The following is a 12688-nucleotide window of genomic DNA, read 5'->3' on the forward strand; positions in this document are numbered from 1 at the left end:
AAGAAGAGAACTAGAGACTACATTTCCCATCCTACACTGCGGCCTACAAACACGGCCGCAATTCCCAGAATGCTCTCGCCTTTAATCTAATTAAGTACACCTGCATCCAATCCACAGCCAAATCAGAGCCACAGTATTTAAGGACTTTCCATTTCACTTAGTCTTTGTGAAAGTAATTGCTCAGTTTCACTTGTGTTCTCTCACGATTAAACCTTTACTCCCGTTTTGCTATTCTGTTTTTTTGACTTTGTTCTTTGGTTTTTGTATTCTGGTTCTCCTTTTATATACTGTTCGCTGGTCACCTGACCCTTTTGCCTGCCTTGACTTTGAACTTGCCTTACGGATTGGATTTGTTTGCTGGATTTTAATAAATAAAACTGCTTATACTGTATTTGCATCCGTCTCTGCCTATACATCGTGACAAGGATTTATCAGGATCGCTTGTCTTCTAGCATGTTTAAATTTAGTTTGTGATTGATTATATTTGGTTGCACCAATTTTTTTTAAAGTGATGTTTACTACCATATTGCTGCATTGTCCAAACACGATGCTGTAAATACATTTTCATTAGCAGGGCAGAAGGTGATAATTGAGCTTTAGTAATAACAAGAGAACAAAATGTGTAAATACAATGTCTGCTGGAAAAGTGCGGTTTGATCTGATGTGATCTGAATCTAAACAGGTTTCTCTTTCCCATTCCCTAAATAGAAACAGAGCAGTTGAAACAGGAAATTGCAGCATTAAAAGAACAAAACAAGTCAATCCTCTTGAAAGCATAACTGCAATACTTCACCGTTTTCAAACATCCTTCAAGTATGTAATGAATAAACTTTCACGTAGTGATCTAAACAGTGGTAATGACTATATACACAGGAGTGATTGCAAGCCACAAAATGTTCAGAGACATAATTTTCCAAAATTATTCTGCAGACTTCAACAACTGCGGTGTATGGAAATAAGAGAAATACTGATCCTACAATTGTAAATGACACAGCCATCTCTTAACATTGAAAGCCTTGTAAAAACAGTAGGTGCATGTCAACCTGGTCAGAAAAATCCTTATATGTAGTTGAGTTCTTATATAGTATGGTGAAAAAGTATTCGCCCTGATTTCTTCTGTTATTGTGCATCTTATATAAAATAATTTTAGGTCTTCCTGAAACACATAATGTTTTTATTATGTTATTGAAGCAAAAAGAAGTTATCCAACACCTATCACCCATGTGAAAAACTTATTGCCCCCTTAAACTTCAAATCTGGTTGTGCCACCTTTAGCAGAAATAACTGCAACCAAAAGCTTCTGATAACTGGAGATCAGTCTTTCACTTACTTCTAGGACTAGGATTTACTCCTATGCTTTGGCTCATTGTCTTGCTGCATAATCAAGTTGCTCTTGAGTTTCAACATACTGACTGAAGATTGGATGTTCTCCTTTAGGATTTTCTTGTAGAAAATTTATTGGAGAGAGCAGAATTCATGTTTCCCTCAATTATTTCAAGTTGCCCAGGCCCTGAAGCAGCAAAGCATCCCCATACCATCACACTTCCACCACCATGCTTGACTGTAGGTATGATGTTCTTTTTGTGGAATTCTGTGTTTGGTTTACACCAGATGTGCTTTCAAAATTCAAAAGTGAAAATTGTTAACCCCATACATAGTAATAATTACATAATGCTATGAGATTATCAAATCAAATATTTAGACCAGCGGTCTTCAAGCTTGTCCGTAAAGGGCCGGTGTGCTTTCATTACAACCAGTTTGAAAGTACCCTTGATAGTTAACTGGAGGCTAAGATGAACTGATTAAACAAGTGAAATCAGGTATGTCTCCTGTGTGGCTCGAATGAAAACCTGCACCAACACCGAGCCTTTCTGCATATGATTGAAGACTCATTAAGTATAATTCATTCATTTTCCTAAGATTTTTTCATAATTTTGGTGATTAATTTCTTATCTAAATACCAGATAAGTAAACAACTATGCATTGAAGAGCAACCCAAAGTAGTGTTCAGCTAGGACTTTTTCTAATTTTTTATCAGATTTTTGTGTTATATATTTTCTATGGCATAGCACATATCCCTCTTCCAAGACAATACCTTTGGGTAAAATCAAATAATGGGATTTTTAAATGGGTTTGCTGGAAATGCACTGGAATATACTGTTGACAATCAATGTTTTTTTTTAACAATGTTAATTTGGCAATAGAGCTTTGAGCCCAAGAACCTGTAAAGTATTTTCAGTGTATAGCCAATGCTAAGACATATTAAAGTATGGAGTTTTTACTGTTGTTGCTGTTGTTTTGTTTTGTTCATAAAGTGAAGGTCGATTTTAGATCAATTTCATTTTTATCTTCACTTGTATGCTAGCACACACCTGTTTTATTTCTCACTAAAAGCATTGATTACTCATTCAAGTTTTTGAGTTTGGAAGATATACAAACAAAACTACTTAGCCAGCAGGAAAATGTTAGGAGGGAACATTTTTATTATAGGGTCTACTGGGACATTATGAAGAGCATCGCCAAGCTTTCAAGTACTTTGCATCCATATGTGCTGAGCGGCAAAGAGATAATCAACGAATGGACTGTAATGCCATCAGTTCGAACAAAACAATCAATACTATCTGAAAGGTTTTTCTAAATGGGAAGAAGAGGAGTAATCCTACTTTAAGTACATATACAGTTTCAGGTCGTACTTTGAAAAAAAGGTCTTAATTATTTTATGGGTTCATTTGGGTTCAACTAAGCATTCTTAGCTTCTGGTGGAACCCTTTCTGATACTGAGGCACTCCAAACCATGCTCTTATACAAAAAATAATGCATTTGGCCTCCCAAAACAACCCTTTCCGTCTTCCCTATCTCCTCCCCAATCATCCATTTATGCTCAGCTTTATAGTATTCTTTATTTACCAATAAAAAAAATATATAAAAACATTACTTTTTGTGGATGCATGTATTATTGATTACAATAAATAATCAGAAAAAGAAAAGAAAAAAATAGATACTGCATCCACAGTTTACTCTTGTTTGTGTAATGGAACACTGGAGCACCAAAATGTGTTCTGAAAAGCTTACCAAAATGTCTAACCATGTTTCGGTCATGTGAATGATGAGGCCATGGAAAGTGTTCAACAACTTTCAGTCTCAAAGCACAGTTTATAGGTTTATTACCATCCTGGACGATGGAACAACTTTTCCTGTCAAACAGCCTCACATTTGTTTTTTCCATTATAAGACCAAGGAGAGCAATTTTTTTTAGTTAATGACTCCCATCAGATGTTTGGAAACAGACATTGTGGGCTGAAGATATTATTTGGCTTACTCAAAACAAAAAACATCAGGATATAACAAAATGAAAGGTGAATCATGGGGTCATGTTACTTTTCCATTCCATGATCCAGTTTCTTTGCCTCTGGCCCAGCCTATGCATTTAGTTTATTTGATTTTTTAAAATCATTATTATTATTTGTTTAATGCACTGATCTTAGATATCAGCATGTTTTTGTTTTTTTTCCATTTTATTTTGTGCACTTAAAAAGTGTTAAAAGTATAGATTAGCTAGCCATTTCCCCTGTGGTTCAAGGGGGATGCCATTGGATTTTGTTTTATATCAGTAAAATTTAATTTGTAATAAAATATGTCACAATTTCGAGGCAGAGACAGATGAAAGTGCAGATTTAAAGTTTAATAAAAGTCAAAACTCAGTTTTGACTCCAGTGTTCCTTCCGGCAATCCATGACCGAAGCCCCCCCTTAATCTCTCCGGCCTGGCTTGGGCATGGAGCGATTGCCACCAAGCAGCCAGCGGGGGGAACAAAGCTCAAGGCGGAGCCTGAGGGGGGAGCAATGTTAACAACAGGGCTGGAGGGGAAAGTGGGAATGGGAGTGTTCACACCCACGCGTAAAACACATGGCGTCAAAGCATCAAATTTTTTTTTACATCGATGGGTTCATTTTTTTAAAGGCACCACGTTAAAAACTGTCCGACCAATGAGATTTGCGCTTTTGTTCACGTGCCCAGAGCCACTGAAGTTACATAAAACTACGACTTGGTGGTGTTCAAGTACAAAACTATCTTGCCGACAAAGAAGAAACCGAAAAAGATGACAAAAAAGAAGGAGCCGAAGAAGATGCAAGCAAGTTGAATGTTAAGCTGCTGGTTTCTTTGATGTCGCCAAGAACTTTATGATAAACGCCATAGTGACAACAGGAATAAAGAGAGAAAGAGGAGTGCAAAAGAGAAAGCTAAAGAAAGATGACATATACTTTTTTGTTCATGGGTTGGTACTTGCACTAAAGATATTATATATGGCATTTTATTTATCTATATTTTTATCTTTTTAATAAAGATAAAAATATAGATAAATAAAATTTAAAATTTAACAAGAAATACTTTGTTTACAAACCTGTTTCTAAAGTATAACTCAGTAATATTTATTTGCTCTACTGTTCACTTGCACTACAGACAGTGAGACCCATTTGCACCACCACTTCTGACTAAAATTCCCTGACGTCATGTTTATTATTGTTATTGTTGCAAAACATTGTTCATTCATAAAAATAATTGTTTGACCTTTCACAAATTTTTCAGCTGTATTATTACAAAACAATGCCATTCAACATGCAAACTTGAAACCTCTTTACTAACATCCACCATTCTAGTGAGCGTGCATAAGTGGCATACCTGAAATAAAATGCTTACTGCTAATAAATCCTTCTCCCTACACACATAAACAAGGTATATTTTGAAAGCACCAGATTCAAAAATACCCACGTTTACAATAAAGTGTGTGTATGTATGTATAATTGCATGTAACTTTAACTTAACTGATGAGAACTCCATGACTCATTTATGTTGTGGTTATTTTTTTGATGACACTGAAATGCAAGCATATATTCTTTTATTCTAAATGATCCATTTAATTCTTTCAATGTTGCAGTCAAAGATGCAATGTTTGTTTCCCTTCAAATATGCAAATGATAATCTGCTGATTGCTAGTTTATTGTATTTATTTTGCACCTGGCATATATATGCATATAAATAATCTTGACCTTTTATTCAAATAGCTAAGTGCCCCATTATTGAGTCGTTGTATTATCATATAGACCACAAACACGATTATTCATATTCAACACTTCATCAGTTTGCAGGAACATTAACATTTTGGGCACAAAAAAATTTTATTAAAAAAATAAAATAATTTGGGTCTTCCCTAGTATGTGAATGTTTTTAGCTGTGACGTTGAATTAATTCAAATTAGAGATGCACCGATATTAAATTTCTCAGCTGATACGATAACCGATTATTCAGAGTGATATCGGCCGATACCGATACAGATAGTTCTGCCTTTTATGCCTGCTTTTAAATTAATAATAATTAATTCAACAATTCTGAAAGTCTAAACAAAACATCAGAAGACACTATGAACACGTCAAAATGAAAAACACGAAACAATACACACAAGACTAGAGTGCATAACGTGGCAACAGAAGACAATTAAAGCAAGACAACGAGTGCAGTGCAAACTGTTGCTGTGTCTGAAACGCTCACTCATTCACTCCTTCACTATTCCTTATATAGCAAATGACATTTGAGTCCACTATATGGGGAAGAAGTGAAGGAAAATGAGTAAGTGAATTGGAACGCTGATAATGAGTCAGAGAGCACTGTGTTGTGGATATTATGGATTGTATTATCCATCCATCCATCCATCCTCTACCGCTTACTCCTTTTCAGGGTCACAGGGAACCTGGAGCCTATCCCAGGAAGCATCGGGCACTAGGCAGGGTACACCCTGGACAGGGTGCCAGTCCATCGCAGGCCACAATCACATACACACTCACACACACCCATTCATACACTATGGACAATTTAGACATGCCAATCAGCCTACCATGCATGTCTTTGGACTGGGGGAGGAAACCCCCGCAGCACAGGGAGAACATGCAAACTCCGGACACATGGCCCCGGCGGGAATCGAACCCCCGGACCCTGGAGGTGTGAGGCTAACCACTAAGCCACCGTGCGCCCCGGATTGTATTATAACAGTAAAATTCATTTTATCACTGTTCATTTGTCATATTTATTGTATTAGTTTATAAACAGAAAAAACTGCTTGTCATGTTTGTTTACTATTAGGCTTATATATTTAATAAATATATTTACTATGTATAAAAATGAAAAGAGAATAAAAAAAGTCCAGAGTAAATACAGAATACATAAATACAATAATACAGTCCAGAATGCCTTCCGGCAATCCATGACAATATGCAGAGTTCTGAAAGTGATGTTTTAACAGTAATACTTAAGTCTGCCTTCTTTCATATCACAGTAAAGCATAGCTAGCTGGTATGAATGCGATATCAAATGGACAACCTCTCTTTGAAGAAAATAAAATAAAAAGAAGATTAAATTTCTTGGTCTTATCCACTGTTAACAAATGACTTAAAGTTGTTGTTGTTTTGTTTTGGTTTTAACTTGCATTAAACCTAGAACAACAGCACAATAATCAGTCTTATTTAAAATACACAGAATGATATGAAGTAGAGACTGGCACTGGGGCCAAGCTAGAACCTACTGGCTCTTTCAGATACTGCCTCCAGTAATTCTTTAATTTCATATACAAAAGCTTGGGTATTAGATGGGATTGAAACACTGTGTGAGCCAGCCACTCCCTGATTTCACTGAGATTTTCAACTTCTCCATTTTTCTATACAAAGTCCACACATGTCTCAAGACATTCTTTATTGTTGCTGTTCCAAAGAAGGACAATATAGCCTGATGATAAACTAGTAGCTGTAACATCAATGGTCATGAAAGGCTTTGAATGGCAAGTCTTTTTTACATTTGAAATCCATCACTGTCCCTTTCTTTGATCCATTGTAGTTTGCCTATAGAGCAAACTGCTCAGCTGATGATGCAGTCAACCTGTGTCTATGCCATGTGTCATGTTTGTAGACTTGGCCTCTGTCTTTACTATAGTTGTGCCAGAATGGCTCCATAGAAGACTACTACAACTGCTTGAGTGTGGAGCGCTCCATCTGCCAGTGGATTATTGACTTCCTATCAGACAGTTTGTGCAGCTGGGACCCTATCACAGTGTTAGCACCGACATCCATCAGCACTCATGGCCGTGTACTCTGACCTCCCATCTATTGGAGTGCATGTCCAGTAACCATTCCATCGTGCTGATAAAATTTGCAGAAGTTACAACCCTGATAGGCCCCATTAGGGACAATGATAAACCTGCGTACAGGAGAGAAGAGGCCTGTCTGGCATCAGGGTGTACTGATAACAACCTGGAGCTCATTACACAAGAGACTTTACTGATGGTGAGTGATAAGAACCTACCTCTCCATCTCCCCCTGGAAATCAACACCCATGCAGTGAGTGAAGTGGATTTGTTCAAGTTCATTGGCACCAACATGTCTGAAAATCTCAAACAAGAAATACACACAACAACCATAATCAGAAAAATCTCATCAGTTATTTTTTTTCTGCACAAGATAAGAAAACTCAACATCTCTTAACCAATTTTGTCTCAGTTCTACATATCCACCATCGAGAGCATCTTAACCTCATCAGTAACTGTCTGGTTCAGCTCTGAACATGACCTTAAAGGGCCGACTGCAGTGAATTGTGTGCACAGCAGAAAGGCTAACTGATCAGCAGCAGCTCTCAATATAAGAGTTGCATTATATCAGGGCCAAGGAGCAAACTGAGATAATCACCATGGCCCCATACACTCAGGGAACAATCTGGTTCAGAAACTTCCCTCAGGTAAACATCAGAACCATGACATCTGAATAGTTTATTTCTTAACAGTGTTCCCTGGCATAGGCTCCAGGCTCCCTTGCGACCCTGCATAGGATAAGAGGTAAAGAAAATGGATGGATGGATAGACCTTCCATTTACCTTCCAAAATAGCACTGAATGTGGCCTTTGTTTTTCTATTCTGTTTATTGTATTGTATGCAGACTTGGTTTAGCTTTGTGTTTACTGTTGCTGTAGGTCTTATACATCTGCATGTTTACACCTTTGCTTGTTTGCACGTTATATGTTTTTGTGCTGACCTGCCAAACACATTTCTCGAATAAAGTGATTCTTATTCTGATCATTGCCAGATAACATCACACCAGGCAGAGGCACTGGTCCCATCTGGACTTTACTGCATTATATAGAGATTTAAAAATTGCAAAAGCAACTGTCTCTAGTGTCACAAGCATAGATTACACCAGCAAATTGAGAAGAGAGAGACACAGCTCTGCCACACATCTGCAAAATTGGGGTTATGAACTATTGTTCCCAATCGGTACTGAAAAAAAATGAAAACACACACACACACACACACACACACACACACACACACACACACACACACACACACACATACAGTGCATCCTGCATTGTTTTCATACTTTCTTGTATTGTTTTTATTGATCTCCCTGCATCTTACATATCAAACAGAAAAATACCATTTATTTTTGGTATGTCAGTCTCTTTTAAATGTTGACAGTTCAAATTATGTTTAGATTTACCAATATAGATGCATGATGAGTTGTATGCGCATCTCCCTCTGATCCCTATAATTTGTTAAGTTTGAATTTTTACTTGTGTATGTGTATACATAGGCCAAAACAGGTCATCTTCTTAATCTCTGTTAAATGATTGACTCCACCAGTAATCATATGTAGACATAGTAAATGTATGTATCAAAGACACAAAAGAGTGCAGAATGTTGAACAAGCCTGAGTTTACAAGCACAGATGTTTAAAGAGAAGCCACAAACAGGCTTAACTACATGAGTGAGCCAAACATGAGCTGACAGTGAAATCCTCAATAAAGTCCTCATCAGAGACAGCTCGATCAATGCACAAAGCCACTCTCTTTCGACAAAATTCTCTTGGATGGAATCCCAGAAGAATGAATTCCCAGTTTATCCATGAACAGATAACAATTTATTCATAAATTTCCTGAAAACAATCAAATAAAACAACACCACCCAATTCTTCAAATGTTTTCAATGTGTGCAATGACAAATGCTGGATAATGGCCAAATATGTAACACATGACACTACATTATATATGTATATGTACCATTATACCTACATTATACCATCTGCATTTAGTGTTAGAAAAGTTATAACTACATTTTGATTATGTTTCCTTGTTAATGGTTGGAGGCTAATAGTAATTTTACTATTTGCTTGGATAGCTTTTATTTTCACATGTGAAATTAATAACTTTTAATATAAAACTCATCCCTGCCATTTGTCTTTTGTTTAATGAGAGCTCAGTGCCAAAAACCTGAATAAACCACATTATCATAAGTCAAAGTCAGATTTTATGTGTGAAAATAAGTGCTTTTTTTATTTTATTTTTTTACACCAAATAGTAGTCAATTAAAATACCAGTTGTTTATGTCCATTTTGTTTGTTTGTTTGTTTAGTAATAATTGATATTTACCACATGATGACAGACATTATTTATTTGATTCATACAGCTAAGGCCTGACAGAAACAAGGTCAATGTGTCTATTTGACAATACTACTTTACTGTATAGGCACGGTACGTAACTATAATGGCTACCAGCCATGTGAGGAAATACATTTATTTTTTTATAATACTTACACAAGAAAACACAAACAGAACATCAAGACACATAACAATTGACAACAGTCAAGTAATCTTCTCCCACCAAGATTACACACACCCCACACTAACAAATTTTCCTTTCTTTTGTCTGCCATTAGCTTTCATCAATCCTAACCACTGTCTGTGCTCACACAACACACAGTGTCTGATCTTCTACTTCATATTTCATTCTCTCAGTGTCTGGTTTGATGTTGAAAATGACTTCAGAATATTATCTTACTATAAGATTCAAATGGATGTTGCTGTTAAATCTCCATATGTACAACAGAATATACATTTAAATAGTTATTTTTTTCTCTCTCAAAAAACTGAGAGGAAATTTTCCCACTCATTACTTAGTATATTTTTTTCTTATATTCTACATATTTGAATATTTGAGAGACCATTTGAATACCTCTTTTGTAAGTCTTAGTATAAAACATAAAAACAATCAACAAAATATTACTTTATCCATGATTGGTCAAATTAATTTCATGAAGTTAAAGTACAGTGGGGGAAAAAAAGATTTGATTTTCACATCCCAAGCAGTATTTTTTCTAAAATAACATTTTATTTTAAACACCATCAGTAAAATGCAGTTTCCCCCCAAATAATTCAATTTGTAAGTATCTAATAAAAAAGACTAATTTGAGAAAAATGTTGTACAATATATAACATACAACACTATTCAATACTGACTCATATTTAATAGGGCATTTTGCAGGGACTATTCAGGGACAAAAAAAAAAAATGCTTCATTAACACGAGTTACAATTACATTTACATTTATTCATTTAGCAGATGCTTTTATCCAAAGCAACTTACAAATGAGAAAATACAAGCAAAGTGATATATCAAGCAGAGAACAATACAAGAAGTGCTACTATAGAAGATCTTTTTTTATTTTATTTAAAGGATTGGTAACGTGTTCACAGAAGAGGTGGGTCTTTAGCTGTTTTTTGCAGATAGTGACAGATTCTGCTGTCCGGATTGAAGTTCCTACTAATAACTACAAAGAAATACTGGTTAATTACTCAGTATTACTGAAGTAGTTCATTTCCACCTAATGAAATGTAAACTAAGAAAAAAAAAAAAAAAAAAAACAGTAATGACTGAATTTCCTGCAGAACTACAAGTTACCTGTGGCTCTTTTATAACAACTACTAAAATGTTTCTTATAAACCTTCCTCATGATCTATTAGCTGATGTACCATGGCCTATTCCAACCCTTCGGTGTCTAAAATGTAAATGTCTATATAATAATAAGCAGGTCTCCACTGGGTCATTGTGTTCTTTATATTTACACAGTCAAGTTCTGATGAGAGAAATACACAACAAAATCCTATAAAAGTACAAAGTTGTAATGTAGCAATGTTCTCCATTACTACATAATAACAAATATTCTTAATTAATTGACTTTCAAAGGTGAACTCAGAGACATTTAAGTAGAACACAGTCCTTTTAGATAACATGGTTTCTAGTTTCCTGTGGCCAGATGAGGTGTTGTAGGGGCACTGGCCACTATAAATGAATAAGCCAAGAAGAGATTAATTGGACATTTTTGGGAAAATATAGTTTCTGCCAACTTGTATGTCTTTACAGCCATTTAATCAGAGGACAGCTAGAGGCCATCTTAAGGCATCTTTATCTTATATTATTGTACAAGTTGCTATGCTAAATAATGTCTCACTATGCAAACTTTCAAAAAAGCCACTTTGATTAATCAACATTTCGTAGCCTATATTTTTATATAGATAATTGTGAATGATAATGATGATAATGATAATAATGCAGATTCAGCCTCTGTTAGACAGAAATGTTTGCAATCACTAAACATATTGTTTTGAAGAATTATGGGGCAGATGATGTTTGCAGCTTGGCTCATTTGTTGAATGATTTCAAATGGAATTTTATCTTTAATTTAGACACAGAACACACGCTATTGAATGTTTATTCAGTTAAACGTTTTCCTTAAGGGCTGAAACAAAAACTTCCATCCTTCTAATGACGTTCTGGATTCAGTGTGAAGTTATATTGATACATTCAGAGTTTATTCCTGCAAAAATCCACTCACACTTCACTTTACTACAATAAAAAAAAATGAACATGTAGCTACAAGAACAGACATTACTCACCACTTGCCAACCACACACCGATGATGTCATGCTCGGCATCAGATGGGTGTTGCTGTCAAACATTGCTGGATGAAGTCATTCCAGGTGTGAATGGTTATTTATATGTGTCTAAAATGAATACCCGTGATAAAGCTGAAGGCAGTTTGGAATGAAATAACTGACTAAATGAAACTGCTGCCACTTTGATCCTAGACTCTAATGTTCTGACTGTGAAATAAAAACAAAATGAATCTAATTGATTTAAGCAGGAATGCTTTTACAGACAAGATAGGGATATTAGTGAGCAAGTTGGGAAAACAGAGCTGTGCAAATTGCAGGATTTTTGCCATGCTATTTTTATGGGTTATAATCAGAGCATGGGGCCTAGGAAAGTTCGTGGATACGCTGTTTCCACTGTTCAGTAGAAAACAGGCACAAAGAGCAGATGCTCTTTCAGCAAATTGTGTTTAACTGAAGGAAAATAAACAGAGCTAGAGGATGAGTGGAAAATTAAGGGTGGGATAGTGAGAGGGGCGAACATAAGCAGCACTCCTCTGGAAGACTCTGATCCATTTGACCCATCAGCATGTAGTATACTGTGCACTTCCTTTTCTACTTCTATCTGTCAGACACCGCAGTATAAAATATAGTCAGTTCATTCATCAGTACAATGTCAGATGTAGTCCTTGGACAGACCTTTTATAAGTAAATGGAGCATTATATATGTAAATGAGTGTGAAATAAATTGATTAAAGGAACCTTTACATATTGTAGACGTGCTATATTGATCCATGGTCAACATCTCAGCAACTAGAATCAATGACATTTAATCAATCTCATTCCGGCATGCTTTAAACAGAGTGCCTCTTCTTTTTCTTAAAGCTCCCTGTTAGGAGAAAGGATATGAGGAGAGCTGAAACACAAGGAATCTGGGTTGTTGGGCT

This window comes from Ictalurus punctatus, chromosome 6 (assembly GCF_001660625.3).
Source record: "Ictalurus punctatus breed USDA103 chromosome 6, Coco_2.0, whole genome shotgun sequence".
NCBI lineage: Eukaryota > Metazoa > Chordata > Actinopteri > Siluriformes > Ictaluridae > Ictalurus > Ictalurus punctatus.